We start from the raw sequence: 14,329 nt of genomic DNA on the forward strand, positions 1-14,329 counted from the left end.
TCCATACACATCCCCCTCCCCTCTCTGCCTGTCCATACACATCCCCCTCCCCTCTCTGCCTGTCCATGCACATCCCCCTCCCCTCTCTGCCCATCTATACACATTCCCCTCCCCTCTCTGCCCATCCATACACATCCCCCTCCCCTCTCTGCCTGTCCATACACACCCACCTCCCCTCTCTGCCTGTCCATACACATCCCCCTCCCCTCTCTGCCTGTCCATACACATCCCCCTCCCTATTCCTCGCTGTCACCCCTCCTCACCTCAGTGTTTATCCAGTATTGGTGTATACATTATAATAAGAACTTAAATCAGAAGATTGGGGAAACTATCGCCTGGCACTTCCGGTGTGATTTGGCGCAGCCGGTGCCTCACACCACATAGCACATCATCTTATAAAATCATGTTATTTGGGGAGCGGAAAATGCCGCCAATATTTACACCACAAAACTGACGCATTTCTTTTTTGTTCATTTCCCCCGATGTGCTGATTCTGTATCTGCACCCGAGTGGTGATCCCTTACCTGAGCCCATGACAGGTACACACCGAGGCCGAGGATTGCACCACTCCCTCCACACTTCCCGAGTAACAGCAGTGAGCCTGCGTGCAGGAGCAGAGCGTTAGAGACATTCTACCTTCTCCAAATCTAATTACCCTGTCCCTCGCGACCCCATCCCTATTCCCTCCGGACCCCATCCCTATTCCCTCCAGGCAGCATCCCTATTCCCTCCGGACCCCATCCCTATTCCCTCCAGGCAGCATCCCTATTCCCTCCGGACCCCATCCCTATTCCCTCCAGGCAGCATCCCTATTCCCTCCGGAACCCCATCCCTATTCCCTCCCGACCCCATTCCTCTTCCCTCCCGACCCCATTCCTCTTCCCTCCCGACCCCATCCCTATTCCCTCCCGACACCAACCCTCTTCCCTCCAGACCCCAACTCTCTTCCCTCCCGACCCCATTCCTCTTCCCTCCCGACCCCATCCCTATTCCCCCCCCGACCCCATCCCTATTCCCTCCGGACCTCATCCCTATTTCCTATAGCTCTTTAAGATGACATGATCAGCAATGAGAAGTCCCAGCACACTGACAGCTACGAGTAAGCGGTTCATTCCGGAGGTTCTATCTGAGAAGTGTCAGGAGTGGAGTTGGGCCCCGAGGCTTGAGCTTCTGTATAAGTTATGAAGTGAGGGGCCCGGGACGCCTCCATTAGAATGCACTGCCTGCCCGGGCCTGCTCCCGGCCCTCATACAGCAGCTGGATATGGGTCTCCTCCATGCTATCCGTGCCGCACACTACGGAGGGGTAAACGTTCCACAATGAGACGAGAGAGCGTCACACATAATGAGACACGTCGTCATGGTTATTGATGACTGATGAGAGAACTGAATGGTGAACGAGCGGACGCAGCTTCTCAGACACCGCGCAGGTCTCACCATTGAGTTGAAGGGAATGTAAAACATTTTTGTATGTTTGTTATGTGCAGGACTAAGCAATTATAAAATGTGGCGTGAGCTCTGTGGATGGTTTGGACCAATGGCAAAGCATCATTGGTCCAAGCCATCCAATCAAACAAAAGAAGAAAACTAGGAGGCCCCTCCCTGTCTCCTGCCTCCTTCCTTCACACATACTGTAGCTCTATGACCGAGCCAAGGGCAGAGCGGGCCAGGGGGTGCCCCACCTGCCACAGACCTCACCACACGTCCCTGATATAGAACCCTAAGTGAACTTTCAGACAGATTTCCCTCCCCTGACCTGAGGCCCCGTTCGCACCGGGAGGCGGATAGTGTGAACGCGTGCCGCCTTGACACGTATTTGTGCAAGCTTCTCATCCCATGTTTACAGCACGTCCCCATTGAATCCAATGGGTGCCGCACACGCAAAAAAAGCTCATATAGCAAACTGCTACAGGCGTACTATGCTTTTTACCCGCGTCTTAAGCATTGCGAGTTTGCACGTTTTTGACCCCATTCCATGAACTTGACGCACATTTGGGGCACATTCTCGGGACATGAAAGTGTGAATGGGGACGAACAGATCCCGCCCTCCGCCTCTGCAGATGCACACTAAGTCCCCTTTCACACCTTCGCGTTCCGTGTGCGCTTTCACGCGCATATATTCACGTAACTCGTCAGAAACATGCAACACGCTCAGTGGCGTCACAAGGGGGTGTGCGGCCCGCACCCGGGTGACAACATTGGAGGGGTGACACCAAAATGACTGACAGTCATTGACTAACAGTCTAAAAAGTCACGGACCGAGAGCCCGACAGTGTCAGGAGAGAGGAGGGGACCCGGCGGCATACCTCATCCCGCCGGGTGAATGCTTCCTCCTCTCTCTGCCGGTGTTCTATCGAAAGCTCCAACTCGAGTATTCTGAAAACGCTATGCGCGCATGTGCACCGCAACTGTACAGAGCTCCAGTCTTTCTGAGCACCGGAAGTGAGGTAGTTGGAGATTTGGACGAGTTGGAGCTTTCGATAGTCCATAATAGCTTTCGATAGAACACCCGCGTCCATCACCAAGATGGCCGCCGGCAAGACCGCGCATGCGAGATGATGTCATCGTGCGCGTGCGTGGGGACGCCACGCGCACGTACGATGATGTCATGGCAGGGTGTCACCCGCCTCAGGACGCCCTGGACGCGCTTGCAGTGCCATTACTTGTTAACTGTACCCCAAACGCAGCCGGGAAAATGCAAATTTTTCCCGCTCTTGAATGCATGTTAAAACATGAGGGGGGAAAAACGCGGTACGCCTGTAGCAGAATTTGCTACATGAGTTACTTTCACAAGTTTGTTATGCGTTCAACACCCATCAAAATCAATGGGGACGCACGGCAAATGTGGGGAAAAAACGCGCGCGAATGCAACACGTGTTCCTGGTACCCCAAGGTGTGAACGGGGGCCTTACCGTGACCCGGGGCTTCCCATGTTTGTTTACATCCCTTTCTCTCTAGAAGTCTATGGGGCTCATCTCCCTATCTCTCCCGTGCCTTGAGACGGAGGTAAACAAGCCCCATAGGGTCTCGTAATTTGTCGCCATTTACGTCTTTACCACGACTGTGTTTTCATTCTTCGGGTCGAGGGATTTAGGGATTTTGAAGTGTTTTCGTGTAAAACAAATGTGCATTTTAGCATGTGTGTGACATGAATGGTGTATTGTGCGGCCTAATAGAGCGTGACTGACACGTTCCTCTGCCTCATGTAGCCGGGAGGAAGGAATAACTGAACCCATAAACTCTGACATTTCACACATTCTTCATGTCATGTTCCTCCCTCCGCCGCCGCCACAGCCGGTGATTTACGGTCCGCCATGAGCTCTGCACTACACAAGTTACATCAGGATTCCACCTGACTCCTAGGGTTGCCACCTGTCCAGGATTCACCTGGACAGTTCGGGTTTTGAATGCTCTGTTCGGGTTTCATGGCAGCAGAAACCCGGACACGAGATGTCAGGCAGACAGAGGCAACCAAAATTAAGATAGGGGCTACTGGCCCCCCACTGAAAATAGTCTCACCTGTAATATTTACATATGAATGGGTGGCGCTATTTAGATATGAATTAGCCACGACTAATTTTCCCCAAAAATTGTCTGCGCGTCTCTAGAGTGTTCGGGTTTCGCTTGAAGAAAAGGTGGCAACCCTACTGACTCCACAGTCAGTGGTTGTCTCTGTGCGGTGCGTATGAGGTCTTAAAAGCACTATTGGAGTGATGTCTCTGTGGTCAGTGCTATGGCCTTGCAGCACAGAGATCCAGGGTGCTAAGCTCCCAGCACAGTGCATGGTGTTCATATGTTCTTCTTGTGTCTGTGCTGAATGGCAGAATGTACAGTAGACAGGTCATGTCATGAAGGTGAATGAAGTGATCCCATGTGCGGTCAGGTGACATGGGATCTCTCGGATGCGCAGAATCTCAGGGCCAGTCAGTGTTCCATCAATGGACCCCCTCATGGAGGTTTGGATTTAACTGTCCCCAGATCACAACCTCTAGATTCACCCTGCTCAACGTGCAGAAAGTAACCACGGAACAGGAGTGTGCAGGAAACTGTGGACCTGACCAGGCAGCAGGACTGTGGACCCCAGTACAGAAGCATACTGGATGAACTGCAAACCAGACCAAAAGCAGCGAGACAGCGGACCTCAACGGAGCGGGCTTGAACGTGGAACAGGAGTGCACAGGCGGAAACCACGGACTGGACCAGGCAGAGAGACTGCAGACCTCACCGGAGCAGGCTTGAACAGAAGTATACAGGAGGAAACTGTGGACCTGACAAGGCAGCAACATTTCAGGACCCAGCAGAGGAGCATAATGGAAGAATTGGAAACTGGACCAAGCAGCGAGACTACGGACCTCAACAGAGCAGGCTGGAACATAGAACAGGATCGTACAGGAGGAAACCAGGGACTGGACCAGGCAGCAGGACTGTGGACCCCAGCACAGAAGCATACTGGATGGATTGGCAACTAGACCAAGCAGCGAGACTACGGACCTCACCGGAGCAGGCTGGAACATAGAACAGGATTGTACAGGAAGAAACCACGGACTGGACCATGCAGAGAGACTGCAGACCTCACCGGAGCAGGCTTGAACGTGGAACAGGATTGTAAAGGAGGAAACCACGGACTGGACCAAGCAGAGAGACTGCAAACCTCACCAGAGCAGGCTGGTACATAGAACCGGAGCGTACAGGAGGAAACCATGGATCAGACCAGGCAGCAGGACCCCAGCACAGGAGCATACTGGTTGAATTGGAAATTAGACCAAGCAGTGAGAGTGGTGACCTCCCTGGAGCAGGATGGAGAATGCAACAGGATTGTACAGGAGGAAACCATGGACTGGACCAGGCAGCAGGACTGTGGACCCCAGCACAGGACCATACTAAATGAATGAATAAATGTTCCATCCCTGTTCTAAAATCATTAGTCTGCATCGTTTTATAAAAACTGTCACATGACACTAAAAGAAAGGTATCGGTAATTGGTATCGGCGAGTACATAAGGAAATGTATCGGTACTCTTACCCGGTCTGGTATCCGTGCATCCCTACTTATACCCTGTTGGTGGGAGGACACCAGAAAACCAAACACTCCCTAGTTTCAGAACAAGCTTCAAGTGAATTATAGGAGGAGAGATGAGGGGACACACTCTTCCCTTTTGGCCAATCACCTTTGGAGGTGGTAACCCCGGCCTCTAGAAGTGGCCAGACGGTTCTGATAGATGGGTTAGAGATAGAGGATTTTTGCCATCCAGGGACCATCCCGATCACAGAAAGTCCAAACACCACATGACTGCCACAGACAAGGTCCGTATGATGATCCCTCTGTGGTTCTATAAGTCCAAGGCACGCCATTTTGTATCTTCATTCATCTCATATCCCAGAATATCAGAAGACATAACTCTCATCTCCTCATGAGCGATATTTGGAATGAGGGATGTTTTATAGATATCTATGTCCTACATCCGTTTCATCTATAATATATAAAACACATGTTCATTGATCTTTGGGCATTAGTATTGATCACAGATAGTCTGGTGCCCAACATAATAAGGATTCTTTGATGGCTTGTCGTCCCCAGCGAGGTGACAGCGGTCTACATTCATCTTCCACCACGAGCCTACAGGATCTTGTCCGGGAGCTTCAGGGGGGTTCTTGCCCGATCCCACTTTCTATATCCAATGTGACAACTCCATTGTCCATTTTGTTCTGTAGGTACTCTGAGTGTGGGCACAGTTGGAACCAATGGGAACCAGGGAATGTATCTTAAAAAGTAGACGGGGGTTAACGACTATTGAAGGATGAAAAGAGGGAAATGTGCTGTCACAATAGTTGTATAAAATATTACAATTCATAGTCATGGTTAATAATCTTACAAATGTGAAATGAGACTTTATATAGCTATTTTCCTTAAGCCATTTGCTCATTGGTATAGTACAGCTAATTATTATACCGACATCTTGTGGTAGTTTTAGGTTATTGCACCATGTTTTTCTGTGTTCCCTCCCCTTGTTTGTAATGTACCGCCCTTCTTCTCCAGTAGTCATTTTAGTGTCACGGCTGCTTATAACAGGACCACATGTACATGTTAGCTTGGAAACATTATCATCCTTGACCTTCAAATGCCATCTATTCATTCATCTCCTGTAACCTGCTATACGGAATAAAGCACTTTGTGCAGGAATTTGGTGAGTTCAGCTATCTGATAAGAATTGTCTGCAGTGATTGTGTCTGGTTATACAGGCCGGGCATGGAGGTCTCAGCTCGGGATAAATCGCGAATACAACAATCAGAGTCAGAATAGGAAAGAAGAGCCGTTCCATAGAATTGATGAAAGGCAATAGAATATATTTTATATATGTCACGGGGAGAAAATCGGAAGGGATGAAAAGTTTTTATGTTATGTTTGAGCTTCCAGTGTAAGTTACTGATCTAAGACATTCACCCGCAGAGGAGTAAATTAAAGGTGAACACAACCATGTAATGACACACTGCCTGCAGCCAAGTCATTACTGACAGCACTCACTCATTACCTATCTGCTACCCTCCCTGCCCCCACACCCCTGAGGGGGCTCCACATAACCTTCCTCACATCAAAGACCCTCACAGATTTCATATGGCAGCTTTATATATAAACAGCAATTTGTGGTCTATGGGAGGAAAGCAAACAAGGAATTGTTACAACTCTATACTGAATGGCTCTATATTTAGGATGTATCCGGTCTATAAATGGCGGCTCTGGCTGGACAGTTGGATAAATGGTTCTATATTTAGGATGTATCTGGTCTATAAATGGCGGCTCTGGATGAACAGTTGGATAAATGGCTCTATATGTAGGATGTATCCGGTCTATAAATGGCGGCTCTGGCTGGACAGTTGGATAAATGGTTCTATATTTAGGATGTATCTGGTCTATAAATGGCGGCTCTGGATGAACAGTTGGATAAATGGCTCTATATGTAGGATGTATCCGGTCTATAAATGGCGGCTCTGGCTGGACAGTTGGATAAATGGTTCTATATTTAGGATGTATCTGGTCTATAAATGGCGGCTCTGGATGAACAGTTGGATAAATGGCTCTATATGTAGGATGTATCCGGTCTATAAATGGCGGCTCTGGCTGGACAGTTGGATAAATGGTTCTATATTTAGGATGTATCTGGTCTATAAATGGCGGCTCTGGATGAACAGTTGGATAAATGGCTCTATATGTAGGATGTATCCGGTCTATAAATGGCGGCTCTGGCTGGACAGTTGGATAAATGGTTCTATATTTAGGATGTATCTGGTCTATAAATGGCGGCTCTGGATGAACAGTTGGATAAATGGCTCTATATGTAGGATGTATCCGGTCTATAAATGGCGGCTCTGGCTGGACAGTTGGATAAATGGTTCTATATTTAGGATGTATCTGGTCTATAAATGGCGGCTCTGGATGAACAGTTGGATAAATGGCTCTATATGTAGGATGTATCCGGTCTATAAATGGCGGCTCTGGCTGGACAGTTGGATAAATGGTTCTATATTTAGGATGTATCTGGTCTATAAATGGCGGCTCTGGATGAACAGTTGGATAAATGGCTCTATATGTAGGATGTATCCGGTCTATAAATGGCGGCTCTGGCTGGACAGTTGGATAAATGGTTCTATATTTAGGATGTATCTGGTCTATAAATGGCGGCTCTGGATGAACAGTTGGATAAATGGCTCTATATGTAGGATGTATCCGGTCTATAAATGGCGGCTCTGGCTGGACAGTTGGATAAATGGTTCTATATTTAGGATGTATCTGGTCTATAAATGGCGGCTCTGGATGAACAGTTGGATAAATGGCTCTATATGTAGGATGTATCCGGTCTATAAATGGCGGCTCTGGCTGGACAGTTGGATAAATGGTTCTATATTTAGGATGTATCTGGTCTATAAATGGCGGCTCTGGATGAACAGTTGGATAAATGGCTCTATATGTAGGATGTATCCGGTCTATAAATGGCGGCTCTGGCTGGACAGTTGGATAAATGGTTCTATATTTAGGATGTATCTGGTCTATAAATGGCGGCTCTGGATGAACAGTTGGATAAATGGCTCTATATGTAGGATGTATCCGGTCTATAAATGGCGGCTCTGGCTGGACAGTTGGATAAATGGTTCTATATTTAGGATGTATCTGGTCTATAAATGGCGGCTCTGGATGAACAGTTGGATAAATGGCTCTATATGTAGGATGTATCCGGTCTATAAATGGCGGCTCTGGCTGGACAGTTGGATAAATGGTTCTATATTTAGGATGTATCTGGTCTATAAATGGCGGCTCTGGATGAACAGTTGGATAAATGGCTCTATATGTAGGATGTATCCGGTCTATAAATGGCGGCTCTGGCTGGACAGTTGGATAAATGGTTCTATATTTAGGATGTATCTGGTCTATAAATGGCGGCTCTGGATGAACAGTTGGATAAATGGCTCTATATGTAGGATGTATCCGGTCTATAAATGGCGGCTCTGGCTGGACAGTTGGATAAATGGTTCTATATTTAGGATGTATCTGGTCTATAAATGGCGGCTCTGGATGAACAGTTGGATAAATGGCTCTATATGTAGGATGTATCCGGTCTATAAATGGCGGCTCTGGCTGGACAGTTGGATAAATGGTTCTATATTTAGGATGTATCTGGTCTATAAATGGCGGCTCTGGATGAACAGTTGGATAAATGGCTCTATATGTAGGATGTATCCGGTCTATAAATGGCGGCTCTGGCTGGACAGTTGGATAAATGGTTCTATATTTAGGATGTATCTGGTCTATAAATGGCGGCTCTGGATGAACAGTTGGATAAATGGCTCTATATTTAGGATGTATCCGGTCTATAAATGGCGGCTCTTGTTGGACAGTTGGATAAATGGCTCTATATTTAGGATGATTCTGGTCTATAAATGGCGGCTCTGGATGAACAGTTGGATAAATGGCTCTATATGTAGGATGTATCCGGTCTATAAATGGTGGCTCTGGATGGACAGTTGGATAAATGGCTCTATATTTAGGATGTATCTGGTCCATATTCCAGCATTTATGACTATACGATTGGCTCGATTGTTTTATTGTAACATTGAATGTAATAAAGGGGTAAGAAGGAAGGCCGCCATGTCCTCTCTAAATATAATATAATATTTCATAGCCTCCTCCCATACAATGAGGGGACCCCACTGAGTGAAGAACTCTGGCTTCATCTAGATTTTGGAGAGCTGATAAATACATAGAAGCCCCGGTGAGCGCATTATACTGCCAAGCTCTTCCAGACCAATACGACCTGATGGTCAGTATCCAATCAGAGCTCAGGCATTAGTTTCATGTGGACTGCGGGCAGATATAATACGATATATGGAGCAGTCACATGTTCATATAACTCCCTAGTGATTATTTGACAATAACCTCCTATTATCACATAGCATGGCATGATCCAGACTGGAAGAGGGTGATATGGTCTCAGCCAGTCATCATGGAACTCAGGGATGACTGTTTAGTGTGCTGCTGTTCCTTGATTGACCAATCACAGGCTGGGGTGGGTACTGTATGTATTGCTTAGCTGCAATGTAGTCTTCAGTCTATGGCCCCGGCTATGCTGCCTGGCCTGGATCATAGGACTGGATGAGCTGAGTTACAAATCCTTTGGCAGGTAAACACTTTACAAACCATTATTTTATCTGTTGTGGGAACTTTAATCATTTCCTCGGAAACATTCGGCTGAAATGTATTATTGTATCTTCCATTCCTCCACCACAGACACCAGTACAGTATATACGTCACATACCAGATGTCCCGGCGACTCTGTGACCAGTTCTCCATCTTCTCTGTAATAGGATGCAGTGAAGTTCAGCGGCAGGAGGTCGCTGAAACATGAGGTCAGCAATTATAATACAGACACATGAGTACACTTAGGGGTAGATTTATCAACAGCTCGCAAAGCTAGTCATCCTGCAAAATGGCATGTACACACGTTCTGGGCAAATGAAGGCAAAAACGAAGGTCATTTGTGTGTTTTATTTCCACATCGAATGTAAAATCAGGCAAGTACAACATTATGGCCACTAGATGGAGCTGAGGAGCATAGGAAAGTAGTATTTATATACATGGCCACTAGATAGAGCTGAGGAGCATAGGAAAGTAGTATTTATATACATGGCCACTAGATAGAGCTGAGGAGCATAGGAAAGTAGTATTTATATACATGGCCACTAGATAGAGCTGAGGAGCATAGGAAAGTAGTATTTATATACATGGCCACTAGATAGAGCTGAGGAGCATAGGAAAGTAGTATTTATATACATGGCCACTAGATAGAGCTGAGGAGCATAGGAAAGTAGTATTTATATACATGGCCACTAGATAGAGCTGAGGAGCATAGGAAAGTAGTATTTATATACATGGCCACTAGATAGAGCTGAGGAGCATAGGAAAGTAGTATTTATATACATGGCCACTAGATAGAGCTGAGGAGCATAGGAAAGTAGTATTTATATACATGGCCACTAGATAGAGCTGAGGAGCATAGGAAAGTAGTATTTATATACATGGCCACTAGATAGAGCTGAGGAGCATAGGAAAGTAGTATTTATATACATGGCCACTAGATAGAGCTGAGGAGCATAGGAAAGTAGTATTTATATACATGGCCACTAGATAGAGCTGAGGAGCATAGGAAAGTAGTATTTATATACATGGCCACTAGATAGAGCTGAGGAGCATAGGAAAGTAGTATTTATATACATGGCCACTAGATAGAGCTGAGGAGCATAGGAAAGTAGTATTTATATACATGGCCACTAGATAGAGCTGAGGAGCATAGGAAAGTAGTATTTATATACATGGCCACTAGATAGAGCTGAGGAGCATAGGAAAGTAGTATTTATATACATGGCCACTAGATAGAGCTGAGGAGCATAGGAAAGTAGTATTTATATACATGGCCACTAGATAGAGCTGAGGAGCATAGGAAAGTAGTATTTATATACATGGCCACTAGATAGAGCTGAGGAGCATAGGAAAGTAGTATTTATATACATGGCCACTAGATAGAGCTGAGGAGCATAGGAAAGTAGTATTTATATACATGGCCACTAGATAGAGCTGAGGAGCATAGGAAAGTAGTATTTATATACATGGCCACTAGATAGAGCTGAGGAGCATAGGAAAGTAGTATTTATATACATGGCCACTAGATAGAGCTGAGGAGCATAGGAAAGTAGTATTTATATACATGGCCACTAGATAGAGCTGAGGAGCATAGGAAAGTAGTATTTATATACATGGCCACTAGATAGAGCTGAGGAGCATAGGAAAGTAGTATTTATATACATGGCCACTAGATAGAGCTGAGGAGCATAGGAAAGTAGTATTTATATACATGGCCACTAGATAGAGCTGAGGAGCATAGGAAAGTAGTATTTATATACATGGCCACTAGATAGAGCTGAGGAGCATAGGTAAGTAGTATTTATATACATGGCCACTAGATGGAGCTAAGGGGCATAGGAAAGAAGAATTTAAGTCGGCTGAGCCAAAGTGTCAGCCGAAGCGGGACGAACGGCCTGCCATTTGCCCCGCATATGACAGCTGGGCGGAGCCAGCTGTGATCTCACGGCTGGCGCCGTCCAGTGGTAATAACAGATCAGCGTCACCAAATGACCTGGGGACGCTGATCTGTCATTAAACAATAACAACTGGGCGGAGCCGGCAGTCTCCGCCCAGTTGTTATTCGTTGGCCGGGACCAGCTAGAAAACTCTAGGTCCTGGCCAATAGGAAACCTTTGGGCGGAGCTAGCTGTCAGCTGTTGGATTGGCTGAGTCGAAGTCCTTCTGCACTTCGGCTCAGCCGAACATGAGCACAGCATGTTTGGCTGACCGAAGTGCAGACGAAGGTCGCCGATGTACGAAATCAGCCGTACTGAGCCGTAGTGAATAGCTGAAGGTAGTGGGCGGGCTCTTGGGAGGAGTTATGCAAATATAAGAATGCCTTGATGGGAGGGCGTCAGTCTGGAGTAGTGGGCGTTCCTAGGCTGGCTGCATTTGCATACAGACATGCACGTGTGACAACGCTCAGTCCCTGCACTGTATGTATGGAGGAGCAGTGTGGCGGGCAGTGATGATTGGGGTACATGGAGTATGTAGTCGGTGGTGTCCTGTATAGGGGATGTCAGGCGTGAGATGGATGGACAGTCAGGTATTTATCATCATTAACCATCTCCCTCCTGCACTGTAGGGACACGCGGGGAATGTGACTACTGAGAGGAATGTCGGCCATGCTGACACCTCAGAGCTATTCATTCTGTGTTCCCAGGAACGTGAGGTCACATGGGGGAGGTGATGAGGGCCCCCGAGGGAGGAAATGCTTGATATCTGATAGAAGAGCGACTCCAGGTGCCGGGTAATCACATTCCTCCGCTTTCCAGGAAACTCCGCAGTAACGCTAAAGTCCGTTCGTGTATAATAAAGCTGGACTTCAAACTTCGTATATTCCCTGGCTCCTCCCTGATCAGTGGTGTCACTAGGGGGGTGTGTGGCCTGCATCGGGGGTGACACCATTGGAGGTGTCACCCCCGACTGACTGACGGGGGTGACATGACTGACAGTGACTTTGGTGTCACCCCCTCTGAAAAGTCAGGCGCTCGGTCATGGGCTGAGGGCCCGACAGTTGCAGGAGAGAGGAGAGGACCCGGCGGCATACCTCACCCCCCTAGCCTGTGACTGACTGGGGGGAGGGACAAGACTTGTGAGTGTTACTGAACTGCAGCAGAAGAAAATCAGGTCTCCTGCAATGTGGCAGAGCTGTGTAAACCCCAGGACTGGATGGGGGGGCAATGGATTTGTATATTTTGTGTTCCCGGGGTAAGAGGACATTATTTCCCCCCCAAATCTCCTCCAATGAATGAATACGGGGACACCCGGCACTCACTGCGTCTTCGTCAGCTTCAGGATGTGATCTCTGTCCCGGATCCGCACCGCGTACTCCGCCTGGTCCTCGTACAGCACCTAGAAAATGGGAGTCTCTATTAGGCATGAGGTCACATGACAGGCCAGCAGGTGGCAGCACTGGGGCGGTGGCCGGGTTCACACGTTTCCTCAGCTCCGGTATATTGGACGTTTTGGTGTCACCGCCCTATTCACTGACGCACCGCACCGGAAGAGTGTGATCCCGGCGCTTAAGGCCCCGTTCACACTGAGCGATTTACCGCGCGATATCGCTCTCCAATACATCTCAATGGGGCTCTGTCTGTCGCTGTCGCGCGTCGCTACAGCAGGACCCTTTTTGGAGCGGATTTTGCCGTGATTCTAGTCTTTTCAATGCAAGCATTTGCGCGATATCAGGCGACAAACCGCGCGATATCGCGCAAAATGCAAAATGCGTTTTTTAATCAATGACCCAACTGCCGTTTTTTATCACGGACCCAACTGCCATTTTTTATCACTGATCCAACTCCCGGTTTTTTATCACTGATCCAACTCCCGGTTTTTTTATCACGGACCCAACTGCCGTTTTTATCACTGACCCAACTGCCGTTTTTTATCACGGACCCAACTGCCGTTTTTTTTATCACTGATCCAACTCCCGGTTTTTTATCACGGTACCAACTGCCGTTTTTATCACTGACCCAACTCCCGTTTTTTATCACGGACCCAACAGCCGTTTTTTAAATCAATGACCCAACTGCTGTTTTTTTATCACTGATCCAACTGCCAAATGTTATCACTGATCCAACTCCCGTTTTTTTTAGGATCAAATTGAAGATGGAAGTGATTGGATGGTTTATAAAATTGTAAACTTTTTTAGCCAGTTGGGTGGTGCGGGGGATAGTCAATCAATTCTGAAGCCATTAACATGACCACACGTTGCAATCTGATTGTACAATCTTTAGATCCACCAACAGCTGTGTAGTGTAAGGCCCTTCCTGATTGGAGAGGATCTGAATGTAAGGCCCTTCCTGATTGGAGAGGATCTGAATGTAAGGCCCTGTCTGATTGGAGAGGACCTGAATGTAAGGCCCTGTCTGATTGGAGAGGATCTGAATGTAAGGCCCTTCCTGATTGGAGAGGATCTGAATGTAAGGCCCTGTCTGATTGGAGAGGATCTGAATGTAAGGCCCTGTCTGATTGGAGCTGATTGGAGAGGATCTGAATGTAAGGCCCTTTCTGATTGGAGAGGATCTGAATGTAAGGCCCTGTCTGATTGGAGAGGATCTGAATGTAAGGCCCTGTCTGATTGGAGAGGACCTGAATGTAAGGCCCTGTCTGATTGGAGAGGATCTGAATGTAAGGCCCTTCCTGATTGGAGAGGATCT

Source organism: Nanorana parkeri, unplaced genomic scaffold (genome assembly GCF_000935625.1).
Source record: "Nanorana parkeri isolate BGI_ZX_2015 unplaced genomic scaffold, ASM93562v1 scaffold1379, whole genome shotgun sequence".
Taxonomy (NCBI): Eukaryota; Metazoa; Chordata; class Amphibia; order Anura; family Dicroglossidae; genus Nanorana; species Nanorana parkeri.